Source organism: Amblyomma americanum, chromosome 1 (assembly GCF_052857255.1).
Source record: "Amblyomma americanum isolate KBUSLIRL-KWMA chromosome 1, ASM5285725v1, whole genome shotgun sequence".
Lineage (NCBI taxonomy): Eukaryota > Metazoa > Arthropoda > Arachnida > Ixodida > Ixodidae > Amblyomma > Amblyomma americanum.
In genome coordinates this window covers 544,287,715-544,299,960 of record NC_135497.1, presented here as the reverse complement: position 1 = coordinate 544,299,960, position 12,246 = coordinate 544,287,715, and the positions used below count along the sequence as shown (strand labels likewise).

Here is a 12,246-nt window from a genome sequence, read left to right as displayed (position 1 = left end):
GCAATGCTAACAGGATTCAAAGCAGGAAGGAAAGAGAAATACATGAAAACGATAAAAAAACCTGGCAAAAAGATAATTGGTGGAATACGTTGAACAGGAGACAAGAACGCACTAAACCAAAAGTGAGTACTGCAACGATTATTGCGAACTGTTAATTGGAATGTTTAAGTGATCATAAGTGAAAATAGGAAACTTTTAACTGCGTTTCTAAAATAATCCATCCAGCACCAAGCCACCTTAGACAGAATGCTGCGGACGCGTACGCCTTTCGTTTGCAATCTTGAAATTTTAAGTATTACGGTAAACATATCTAGCCTTCATGTGGCTTCTATTCCTAGATAAGCGATCCCAACGCAAACGGCCACGGCGCCGTTTATTAAATGACAGTCGCTGTGCGTAGACCTGACACGATTGATTTAATTAGAGCTCAAGCCCACCGAGTAGATAGTTAACTGAGGGTACCAACATGTGCCCTAATATCGGCATGATATGAGTGAACAAAATTCATTTTACCGTTCTCAACAGTAAACGACTGTTTTGAATTTGAACGGAGTGACAAAAAGACATATGGGATTTTTCAAAGAACACAAATTAGTGGGTTTTATCCGCCATATCCCTCTGACGTGGTTGCTGCATAAGTCAGGTGAGTGGAGCTGAGCGACACAATTGCTCAGGTGCGCTGCTCTTAGATTTGAACCATGCCTCCCTTACCCATGGTTCGTCTACGTTCGGCAATGAAAACATGCGTACTGTCCACGCAATTCAACTCATTGCCACTGGAGATGGGAAAATGCGGCTTCTATGTTGGTTTTTCATGCCTATTTTAGCCAGCCCGCACAGCGTTCGACGCTGTGATAGGCACCTGAAAAGAGCCCTACAAAGGCTCGAGTTGAGACGCTACGACTGAAGAATGAAACGGCGCTAGTGGCCACGTCATGTTTTCTCACGTCATGGCTTTGACACTGTCATACTCGCGTTTTACGAGTAAATAAGTCCCTCTAAACTTTCGTTTTAGCTGAGTTTATTATGAGATACTTAAGGGGATATTAATAAAGAATCCAAATATTTTGCTCAAAATGATGTGAGATCGCGCGGCTAGCCGCATCTATAGATCTCACAGACCCAAGGTAGTTTTTCTGTATTGCAGTTCAAAATTTCTAAGGCCCAATGAGCAACGCTTATAAGAAGTTCTGGAGAGCTCAAAAACCTACCCTTTATCTCTGGAATCGGGTCAGAATAAGTTTGCCTTCTAAATCTAGTTTTTTGCGGATGCAACAAAAAACTACAATTTCAGGTACCAGTGAAACAGATGCCATAACCTTAAAATAGCCCGAGTTGCGTGATGTGACCTAATATCTCACCAGAGGATTAAAACCTGGAACCACAAAAATTCCGTGGCCGCTGCTTTGAGCACAGTGAGTTACGCATTGTGTTGAACAATAATATAACAAAAAAGCCTGTACACAGTGATTACCTTCCAGGCCCAGTTCCTACATGATGCCATCGAACCTCGAAGCATGTGCATTACTGGGACAGGCTTCTACCGATTTGACAGGCCTGTTCTTGAATCGGTAAGCGCTTCCTTGAAAGGAAGGTTTGGCTGTCCGTTTTAACAGCAGCTAACTTAACGTTAGGTTTGAATCAGTTTGCTAACATAATTGAAATGAAAGAACAACGAGAATTGGGAAATCAATCTCTCACAACCGGATGACACACGACGGATGGCAAACTGCACGAGCACTCTCCTTCATTCTTAGTAACGCGTCCGCCTTCGTGAGAGGCTCATTAATGAAGTGAAACAAAGCAAACTATAGTAGGGTGTGCGGGCTTTAGCCTGCATGTGCTTTATGAGGCTTCTTCAGATTGATTTCGATCATCTCGAGTACTCTTATACGCGCTGACATAGAAAAGCACGCTGCTGATTTTGTTTGTTTTTTGCAATTGGCATCCGTGGAAATCTGACCCCGCGTAAACAGTTTTATCCAATGAACTCGGCTTCAGTAAAGAAAAGGAACAAAACTCGGGAGAAATAAATCAAATGACGAAGCATAGTCATATAAATAAAATGCAAAGCTATAGAGCGGTAGCGTCTAGCCGGGTATGGGTTTCGCTAGGTGCGCTGTGCACGCTGCGCTCGTATTTTGAGACTTGCCCCCGTGGCAAAACCGCCATGGTCGTTCAGTTATTCCTCTTCGCTACTGATCCAGAGTACCCGGGATCGAACCCGACCGCGGCGGCCGCGTTTCGATGGAGGCAAAACGCAACGGTGCCCGTGTTCTATGCGATGTCAGTGTATGTTAAGCATTCTCGGGTGGTCGAAATTATTCGCGAGCCCTTCACTAAGGCACCTCTTTCTTCCTTTCTACTCTCAGTCTCTCCTTTATTCCTTCCCTAACAGCGCGGCTGGGCAACGGCCGAGATGTGAGATACTGCGCCATTTCCTTTCTCCAAAATCAAATTTTCAATTTTTCCGTCGCACCTGAGGATGTACCAGTACAGCCGAGAATTGTGGTTGATTCACCTTGGCAACACCATAAACGCTACGTGCCAGGGTGTAAGGACCGCACAGAAGTACGCGACTGCCGTTCGCTCAATAGCTCGCGCGTACCACCTCGAAAAAGAATACGAGAGCGCTGAGTCTCGATGGAGGCGAAACGCTAAGGCGCCCGTGTTCTATGCGATGTCAGTGCACGTTAAACATTCCCAGATGGTCGAAATTACTCCGGAGCCCTTCACTAAGGCACCTCTTTTTCCTTTCTTCTTTCAATACCTCCTTTGTCTCTTCCCTTACAGCGCGGTTCAAGTGTCCGCGGATATTTGACAGATACCGTGGCCTTTTATTTCCCTAAAATAATAAATTATAATAATAATTGTGTTTTGGGGAAGGAAATGTCGCAGTATCTGTCTCATTTATCGGCGGACACCTGAACCGCGCCGTAAAAGAAGCGATAAAGGAGGTAGTGAAAGAAGAGGTGCCTTGTGGACCGCCGAGGGCAATGATGCCGAAATCGAGGAGAGACTACAGCATGCAATAGATACCGTGGGGAACAATGTAGACCCTAGGGGGCTGCGGTGCTCTACAGCCAAATCTGAATTTCTCATATTCCGCAACATCAGATCCCTTGCGCAAACCCCACCGGCCATCGAACTCAGTATTCGCGGAGTCCCCATTCCTCGAGTGCCCAAAATTAAAATCTTGGGCTTAATTCTACAAGAACACGGCTTCAATGGTGACGTAATTCGGAAGCTTCAGGGAACTTCGCAGCAAATTATGCGACTCATTCGCCGCATTAGTAATCGCCACTCGGGCTTGAAGGAAAGCAATACTCTCCGTTTAGTACAAGCCTTTGTGATAAGCCGCATAGCTTACGTATGCCCTTACCTACATCTCAGATCAGCTGAAAAAGAAAAAGTGGAGGCCATAATCAGAAAATGCGTCAAACAGGCAGTTGGGCTACCCATCCACACATCGACTGAGAAAGGGTTAGGTCTCGGTCTTCATAACACCCTAAGCGAGATTATTGAAGCGGCAACCGTCTCGCAGTACGAACGACTACCGGCCACACCAACTGGCAGACACATTCTGTCTACACTAGGCATAACATACGAACGACAAGGCGGACCCACAACTGACCTTCCCAAACATATACGCCAGCTTCTGGTCATTCCTCCACTACCTCGGAACATGCACCCAGATTTCCACTCTGAACGTCGTACAGAGAGAGCCAAATCATTAGGCAAACGCTTTCTTAATGATACCTCTGTGGTATATGTAGATGCGGCAGATTCTTCGGCTGACAAGATGGTAGCTGTAGTCACCACGGAACGTGGTACACTCATAACTGGGGGCACTATACACACTCAGCACACACAAGTTGGAGAAGAAACAGCCATTGCTCTAGCCATTGTGGGATCCTCGGCAGAAACCATTGTCAGTGACTCAAAATTCATCATCATCATCATCAGCCCTACTCCACCCACTGCAGGGCAAAGGCCTCTCCCATGTCTCTCCAATTAACCCTATCCTTTGCCAGCTGCATCCACCCTTTGCCTGCAAACTTCTTAATCTCATCCGCCCATCTAACTTTCTGCCGCCCCCTGCTACGCTTACTTTCTCTTGGAACCCACTCCGTTACCCTTAAAGACCAGCGGTTATCTTGCCTTCGCATTACATGCCCTGCCCAAGCCCATTTCTTTCTCTTGATTTCGACTAGGATATCATTACCATGCGTTCCCTGACCCTCTCTTCCCGCTTCCGGTCTCTTAACATTACACCTAACATTTCCCTTTCCATGGCTCGCTGTGCTGTCCTTAACTTAAGCTGAACTCTTTTCGTTAGCCTCCACGTTTCTGCCCCGTAGGTGAGTACCGGTAAGATTATGCTGTTGTACACTTTCCTCTTCAGGGAAATTGGTAAACTGCCACTCATGATCTGCGAGAATTTGCCATATGCGCTCCACCCCATTCTTATCCTTCTAGTTATCTCCCTCTCATGATCCGGATCAGCTGTCACTACCTGCCCTAAGTAGACGTATTCCGGCACAATTTCTAGGCTGTCGCTGCCAATTGTGAACTGTTGTTCCCTTGCTAGGCTGTTGAACATTACCTTGGTTTTCTGCATGTTAATTTTTAGACCCATCGATCTGCTCTGCCTGTCTAACTCGTTGATCATGATTTGCAGTTCACCTCCTGAGTGACTCAGCAAGGCAATGTCATCAGCAAATCTCAGATTATTTAGGTATTCTCCATTTATTCTTATTCCCAACTGTTCCCAATTCAGGCCTCGAAATATCTCCTGCAAACATGCGGTGAACAGCATTGGCGAGATCGTGTCTCCTTGCCTGACGCCCTTCCTTATTGGAATTTTATTGCTGACTTTATGGAGGACTATAGTAGCTGTGCATTTGCTATATATATCTTCCAGTATTTTGACATAAGGCTCTTCTACCCCCTGATTACGCAATGCCTGTATGACTGCTGAGGTTTCCACTGAGTCGAATGCTTTCTCGTAATCAATGAAAGCTATATATAGAGGTTGGTTATATTCTGCGCATTTCTCTATCACCTGATTTATGTTGTGAATATGATCTATTGTAGAATATCCTTTACGAAAGCCTGCCTGATCATTTGGTTGATTAAAGTCTAACGTTGCCCTGACTCTATTAGCGATTACCTTAGTAAATACTTTGTAGGCAACGGATAGTAAGCTGATCGGCCTGTAATTTTTCAAGTCCTTGGCGTCTCCCTTCTTATGAATTAAGATAATGTTTGCATTCTTCCAAGCTTCTGGTACAGTCGAGGTCATAAGGCATTGCGTATACAGGGCGGCTAGTTTTTCTAGCACGATGTCCCCTCCATCCTTCAACAGATCTGCTGTTACCTGATCCTCCCCAGCTGCTTTTCCCCTTTTCATTGCTTCTAAGGCTTTCTTTACTTCATCTTTCGTTACTGGCGGGATGACGCATTGCTGTGCACTGCTGTCTTTCTCATTAGCGTTCTGATTACATTGGCTACTGTACAGGTCTGTGTAGAACTCTTCGGCTACGTTAACTATCTTATCCATATTGCTAATGACATTGCCCTGCTTGTCTCTTAATGCATACATCTGGTTTTTACCTATGCCTAGTTTCCTCTTCACTGTTTTTAGGCTACCTCCGTTCTTTAGAGCATGCTCGATTCTCTCCATATTAAACTTCCTTATGTCGGCTACCTTGCGCTTATTTATTAACTTTGATAGCTCCGTTAGTTCTATTCTATCGGTAGTGTTAGATGCCTTCATGTTTTGGCGCTTCTTAATCAGATCTTTCGTCACCTGAGATAGCTTCCCGGTATCTTTTCGAACTGCCCTACCGCCTACTTCTACTGCGCACTCCGTAATTATTGATGTCAGGTTATCGTGCATTGAATGAACATCAAGATCATCTTCCTCAGTTAAAGGCGAGTATCTGTTTTGCAGCGCTATCCTAAACTCCTGTGCTTTTCCTCTTACGGCTAACTCGTTAATGGCCTTCTTCTTCGCTAGCTTCTTCCGTTCCCTCTTCAAGTCTAGGCTAATTCTAGACCTTACCATTCTATGGTCGCTGCAACGCACCCTTCCGAGGACGGCCACATCCTGAATGATGCCAGGTTTAGCGCATAGTATGAAGTCTATTTTATTTTTAATCTCACCATTGGGGCTCTTCCAGGTCCACTTCCTGTTTTCTCGTTTGCGGAAGAAGGTATTCATGATCCGTAAATTATTTCTATCCGCGAATTCGACTAATAGCTCTCCCCTGCTATTTCTAGAGCCTATCCCATAGTCACCTACCGCGTGGTCGTCAGCCTGCTTCTTGCCTACCTTCGCATTGAAGTCGCCCATCAGTACAGTGTACTGCGATTTTACTCTATTCATTGCTGATTCTACGTCCTCATAGAAGCTTTCAACGGTCTGGTCATCATGGCTGGATGTGGGTGCGTAGACCTGCACCACTTTCAGCTTGTACCTCCTATTCAGCCTAATTACTATAGCTGCTACCCTCTCGTTAATACTGTAGAGCTCCTCTACGTTGCCAGCTATATCCTTATTAATGAGGAAACCCACACCTAGTTCTCGTCTACCCTCTAACCCGCGATAGCACAGTATGTGTCCGTCCTTTAGTACTGTATACGCCTCACCTGTCCTCCCAATTTCGCTAAGCCCTATCACATCCCATTTAATTCCCGCTAGTTCCTCGAACAGCACTGCTAGGCTAGCCTCACTAGCTAAAGTTCTAGCGTTAAACGTTGCCAGGTTCAGATTCCAATGGCGGCCTGTCCGGAGCCAGAGATTCTTAGCACCCTCCGCTGCGTCACAGGTCTGACCGCCGCCGTGGTCAGTTGCTCTGCAGCCGCTGGGGACTGAGGGCCGAGGGTTAATTGGTTTGATCATAGAAGGTTGTGGCCAAGTACTACACCAGGGTGGCCAAATCCTGCTCTGGTGAGAGAGTGCGTTGTCGGTTCTGGTCACCGAGATAAGGCCGCACTCCAGGCCTGGTTATGCAATTCCATCGACACGCGGATTTTTATTTTTTTTTAATCCCGGTGGAGAATTGCGCGGCACCAGGATTTGAACCCCGGTCCTCTTGCACGCGAGGCGGATGTTCTACCTCTACGCCATCGCTGCAACTCAAAATTGGCTATACGTAACTACACGTTTGGAAGAATCTCCCCACAAGCAGCACGGATTCTGCTAAATTATCAGCCCACGCGGCGCATTCGCCTAATCTGGACGCCTGCTCATGCTTCCCTTGCTGGTAATGAGGCGGCTCATAACCTAGCTCGAGAACTGTCCCGCCGAGCTGGGTCGTGCAGCCCACCCGCCCTATACTCTGGCAAGGACAGGTTGTTTTCTTACGGAGAAATCCTGCAGCACTACAGGCTTGCAAGACTCAGATTCCCACCAGCAGATAAAACGCTCTCCAAGCAACAGGCCAAAGCCTGGCGTAAACTTCAAACTAACACCTATCCAAATCCCCAATTGTGTAGCTTCTATTCGGAAGGACTCTACTCAAACAAATGCAAAAATTGTGATGAGAAAGCCGATCCAAATCATATGATCTGGAACTGCCCGCAGTCCCTACCCGCGAGTCACTTCATTACCGACTCTGCTCATTGGGAGGCTCTATTGCTCAGCCCCGACCCGGGGATACAGATCAAGCTCCTCCAGCTGGCTGAAGACGCCGCCGCTGCCCAAGGGATAGCGGCCGCCGTTTAAGCGGGGGGCGACGTCGTGTCGCTCCTCTATGTCCGCTGGAAATAAAGTTTCACAACCAACCCCGCGTATACAATTTGATCCAATGAACTCGGCTTCAGTAAAGCAAAAGGAACAAAACTCGGGAGGGATAAATTACATGACGGAGCATAGTCATATAAATAAAATGCAAAGCTATAGAGCGGTAGCGTCTAGCCGGGTATGGGTTTCGCTAGGTGCGCTGTGCACGCTGCACTCGTATTTTGAGACTTGCCCCCGTGGCAAAAACCGCCGTGGTAGTTCAGTTAGTGCTCTTCGCTACTGATCCAGAGTACCCGGGATCGAACCCGACCGCGGCGGCCGCGTTTCGATTAAGGCGAAACGCAACGGCGCCCGTGTTCTATGCGATGTCAGTGCACGTTAAGCATTCTAAGGTGGTCGAAATTATTCCGGAGCCCTTTACTAAGCCACCTCTTTCTTCCTTTCTTCTCTCAGTCTATCCTTTATTCCTTCCCTAACAGCGCGGTTGGGCGTCCGCTGAGATGTGAGATACTGCGCCATTTCCTTTCCCCAAAATCCAATTTCAAATTTTTCCGTCGCACGTGAGGATGTACCAGTACAGCCGAGAATTGTGGTTGATTCACCTTGGCAACACCATAAACACTACGTGACAGGGAGCAAGGACCGCACGGAAGCACGCGACTTACGCGACTTCCGTTCATTCGCTCAATAGCTCGCGCGTATCACCTCGAAAATCAACACACTGAGAGCGCAGAGTTTCGATGGAGCGAAACGCTAAGGCGCCCATGTTTTATGCGATGTCAGTGCACGTTAAGCATTCCCAGGTGGTCCAAATTATTCCAGAGCCATTCACTATGGCACCTCGTCGTTCCTTGCTTCTTTCACTACCTTCTTTATCCATTCTCTTACCGCGATTGCAGCTACTGATAGATAAGAGGCAAAGAAATGCGGAGGCTAAACCCAAAAGTTCGGCTAGACTGTGAAGAAGACTTTGTGCCACATTGCTGACAGCAATTCTGCGTCTTCACTGGATGCGATAGGAAACTCGCTAATTGAGAGGTTCCCAGAAATTCGGATCAGCAAGTCCACTGTTGACCGCCTTCTCGACGGGCACGCCTGCACACTGAAACTTGCAACGCGCAGGCCAGTTGAAATAAACCGCCTTGAAATGAAGCGCGACGGCAGAAATTACGCGCAATGGCTGCAGAACCAAGGAACCGCTCTGGCCCACTACTATGTGGATGGAATGAACTACAATGTTTTGTGTACACGAAGCTTCGCGAGAGCCCAGCGCGGCGTGCCAGCTGCGAGACTCGTGCCAAGCACGAAAGGCGCCAACCTGAATATCTTGGTTTGCATGTCTCCAGAAGGACTGCTCCACTACAGCATAGCTGACAAAGTTCACTGGGCCACATTCAACGACTTCCTTGCTGAGGCTTCCAGAAAGGTACGCGAGCAGGACCCCGATACACAGGCAGTGTTCATATTCAAGAACGCGCCAGCGCACAGCCGCGCCGAAAGTGCAATCGTCGCTGCGGAAAGCCACTCTGTGAGGCGGCTTCCTCCATACAGCCCGTTTTTCAATCCCGCAAAAGAATTTTTTTTAAATTCAAATCCTCCGTAAAAGGCTTCCTCCGTGAGCATGAACACGATTTGCTGAAAACCCCAGTGAATCTCACAAAAAAAGGCCATAGACGTGCAATGCTAGCCAGGGCCGCGGAAGGATCATTGCAGCAAATTACTTCTTCCGAGTGCGCCGCATACGACTGGCACTTCTCCTTCGTATCTCCCGCGCTGAATTGTGATGACATGTGACATGGAACTCACAATGCAAGGCGACTCACACAGGTCCGCTATGAACTGCAATTAAATCACTCTTCGCCTGTAAGAAATTTGACTCTCTCGGCTAACAAACCAATCCTGCATAGTCTCCCAAGAATAAATTTGTGCAGTTTCAGAGCGCATGTTTAGTCATCAAATTCACAGCAAGATGAATATATAAAAGGTTTATGACAAAGGTATGGAACTCCTGTAAATCACTGAAAGGCTAACACTTCACACTGACGCTCATTTGGCGGCGAAGTATTCTTGATTATTCGGTGTGTAAGTCATTGAAATCATCCACTCTGCGCCGAACCGGCAATACCTATTCCAACAGCGGTTCCAACCCGGGTACTCCGGCTCAGACCCACCGATGTGGCTCAGTGGTTAGAGCGCCCAGCTACTGATCCGGAGTACCCAGATTTTGTACCCAACATCATAGGGTTGCGAAAGTGACGTGTCGTCATTCATAATACTGCAAGTCACATGACGCCGAATGATGACTTGTCTAACACGTATCATCATCCCGACAGCCTTATTACAGAGGGAAAACCGATTGGTTTCATACCTATCACTGCAAGGTTCCCATAACGTCTCTTTATGATGAAATCCGCTGCTTGTTGCGTCACAACTTGTAATGACGCAGCGAAAGCGCTTAGAGTTAGCGATAAGCTTGCAATAGAGACTTGATGTGATGCATGATACTGCAAGTCCCGTGAGAGCGGAGAGTGGACTCAACGGAACAGCTGTGTGCAAAGGATAGCCCTATTGACCAGGGTAATCCGATACCAGTGTTGTTGGGTCGCGAAAGTGCCGCCCCTTTGCTGAAAGTCACTTCATTTTATAAGGCAGGGAGAATTGCACATCTTTGCGCAGTTTAATAATTTCTTGTAGGAACACACTGAATATGCTAGCTGAAGGTGTGTCGGAGTGATAGCGTCATTACATCCGATATAACGTTTCGTTCCATACCCCTCATGACTTTGGTTGAGAATGTGGGACGTCATGTTGCAAGTGATGCGAAGTCATGCGAGTGGACTATCGGCTGATTACAGGGAGTTTATCTCAGTCATCACCTTAATGTGGGTCGCTCATCTTATCAGAATAATAAAGGTGTGACATGATGATGCGAGTTGCAGGACACCACAGATGCATATCTGCAATGTGCTTCACGCTCACCTAGTACCTCGGTTGATGTGGTGGGTGGTATAAATGCCCGGCCCTTATTTGTTATGATTAAAAAGTTATTACTTGCTCATTGGGTGTCTAATGCTTTGTCAGTAACAACTCATCAATAACGCGTCTGGGATCTGCAGACCGCGTTTTAAGTTAGAGGGGTCCAGTGTGAGAATGCATGAGGATTAAATTCGCTGGCGTTTGGATTAAATGCTTCAGCGCTTGGATTAATTTCTGTGGCACCTGGAATAAATTGAATGGCACAAAGATTAAATAATCTCGCGTTTTGATTAATTTGGGCGGGAAATACTGTAGTTCTCGGAGAGCCGAGAGATGACGGTGCGCATTTCGGATATCGTCCTTTCTGTTCGGCGGCTCTGAATCTTGACTGAGCTTCACTGATAACTGGAGTTGTACTTATCAGTCTGTAGTCCTTGGGTAATCCTGCAGTTTATTGAACAACAGAACACAATGCTTCAGAAAGCATCCCACGAACAATGAATGGACTAAGGGCATAATCCAGTGGGAATGAGACGGGAAGCTCAAAATTATGGTATCTGGTGAAGAACACAACAGCCATTGCGTCATAAAGCAAGAAGCAAAAAAATTTATAGATATTACCTGAAAAGCATTTTATGAGGAAATAAAAACAAAAGAGGCTCAGACGATTCCTACGAGGGCAGCGAATGTGGGCGGCGGGTATTGGCAAATGTGCTCATTTATGCACAGTCACTTCACATAAATTTCTTTCGCTGCCTCTCTGTGTAGAAGGATACGCACAACAGTCTCTCTTCATTTAGTCAGCTCGTCGTAGAAACTGATCTGGCGTTTCAAGCCTTCAATGCGTACCTCAGCTTCTCTGCATATCTGATCGGCACAGTCGCTCGAAAACATATCGCAGTGGAAAGCCTTGTCTGCACGACTTATCTGCGAACGGGCAATCTTCACCGACCTCTGGTCTGCCAGTCTCGGTATCGCGGTGATGTTCATCATTGAGGGATGGCAGAGTCGAGCAAGGAGAGCATTTGCAGTCGTCCTCCCCAGCATTGGATCGGCCACTCTCAGGCGTGGGCCCTGTATAGCTGTTGGCGCTGCCACCAGTGTCCCTGTGACGGCCACCATGCGAGTACTCCCCGCAGTTCACACCGGCCGATGCCTGCGAGACGTCGCCTTCACTCACAGCGCACAGCCCCGTGGCGCCCTCGTTCACGACTCCGACCTCCGCGTCTTCGATGTGGAGCTCCGGTTCCACCTGAACGGGCTCCGGGTCTTCCGCGCTGCCCGCACCTTTCTGCTTGTGAGCGGCACCTATCGGCGAAAAACCGGCGTGACGTTACCCTACACTGAAAATACCGAACGTGGCAAGCTGAGGCGGCGCAGCGATAGACCTCGCTTCAAAATCGCTTCTCCTACGTTACCATTAAAACGTGCAATTAAACTTTGAGCTTTTGAATCTGTGCACGTATGAGCAGGACCCTATGAGAAAGCAATTCAAACACATCATACACACGACACGCGCT

General features: G+C 47.4%; 1 protein-coding gene across 1 annotated transcript in view; it reads right to left on the bottom strand.

Annotated features, from left to right (window-relative positions):
* The window catches only part of LOC144129404 (uncharacterized), a 198,349-nt gene that overhangs the window by 26,505 nt on the left and 159,598 nt on the right, over positions 1–12,246 (bottom strand). The window lies entirely within an intron of this gene.